This window comes from Arachis hypogaea, chromosome 16 (assembly GCF_003086295.3).
Source record: "Arachis hypogaea cultivar Tifrunner chromosome 16, arahy.Tifrunner.gnm2.J5K5, whole genome shotgun sequence".
Lineage (NCBI taxonomy): Eukaryota > Viridiplantae > Streptophyta > Magnoliopsida > Fabales > Fabaceae > Arachis > Arachis hypogaea.
The window spans coordinates 58,518,492-58,519,807 of record NC_092051.1 but is presented as its reverse complement, the minus strand read 5'-3'; the positions used below and the strand labels follow the sequence as shown (position 1 = coordinate 58,519,807).

General features: G+C 42.6%; 1 non-coding gene across 1 annotated transcript; it reads left to right on the top strand.

Moving 5' to 3' along the window:
- Window positions 1-1,012: 1,012 nt before the first annotated feature.
- Window positions 1,013-1,116, top strand: LOC112761313 (small nucleolar RNA R71). The gene has a single exon (XR_003181713.1). It is a non-coding gene; the product is annotated as a small nucleolar RNA R71 (small nucleolar RNA).
- The last annotated feature ends 200 nt before the right edge of the window (window positions 1,117-1,316 follow it).

Here is a 1,316-nt window from a genome sequence, read left to right as displayed (position 1 = left end):
TAAGCTTCATGATTGCACCAAGGTACTTGGCAACTTGCTCTTCAGTAACATCCTCATTCTCTTCAGAAGAAGAATACTCATCAGAGCTCATGAATGGCATAAGGAGGTTTAATGGAATCTCTATGGTCTCTAGATGAGCCTCAGAGTCCTTTGGTTCCTCAAAGGGAATCTCATTGTTGATCACTGGACGTCCCAGGAGGTCTTCCTCCTTGGGATTCACATCCTCCCCTTTCTCCTTGGATTCGGCCATGATGGTTATATCAATGGCCTTGAAATCTCTCTTTGGATTCTCTTCTGTATTGCTTGGAGTACTAGGAGGGGTTTCAGTGATCTTCTTACTCAGCTGGCCCACTTGTGCCTCCAAATTTCTAATGGATGACCTTGTTTCATTCATGAAACTCAGAGTGGCCTTAGATAGATCAGAGACTAAATTTGCTAAGCTAGATGGATTCTGCTCAGAATTCTCTGTCTGTTGCTGAGTGGATGATGGAAAAGGTTTACTATTGTTAAACCTGTTTCTTCCACCATTATTAAAGCCTTGTTGAGGCTTTTGTTGATCCTTCCATGAGAAATTTGGATGATTTCTCCATGAGGGGTTATAGGTGTTCCCATAGGGTTCACCCATGTAATTTACCTCTGCTATTGCAGGATTCTCAGGATCATAGGCTTCTTCCTCAGAAGATGCCTCTTGAGTACTGTTGGATGCAGCTTGCATTCCATTCAGACTCTGAGAAATCATATTGACTTGCTGAGTCAATATTTTTTCTGAGCCAATATGGCATTCAGAGTATCAATTTCAAGAAATCCCTTCTTCTGAGGCGTCCCATTACTCACAGGATTCCTCTCAAAGGTGTACATAAACTGGTTATTAGCAACCATGTCAATGAGTTCTTGAGCTTCTGCAGGCGTTTTCTTTAGGTGAATGGATCCACCTGCAGAAGTGTCCAATAACATCTTAGCTAATTCAGACAGACCATCATAGAATATATCTAGGATGGTCCATTCTGAAAGTATGTCAGAAGGACACTTTTTGGTCAGTTGCTTGTATCTCTCCCAAGCTTCATAGAGGGATTCACCTTCTTTCTGTCTGAAGGTTTGAACATCCACTCTAAGCTTGCTCAGCTTTTGAGGAGGAAAGAACTTGGCTAAGAAAGCCGTGACCAGCTTATCCCAAGAGTTCAGGCTATCTTTGGGTTGAGAGTCCAACCACACTCTAGCTCTGTCTCTTACAGCAAACGGGAAAAGCATAAGCCTGTAGACCTCGGGATCAACCCCATTGGTCTTAACAGTATCACAGATCTGCAAGAATTCAGTTA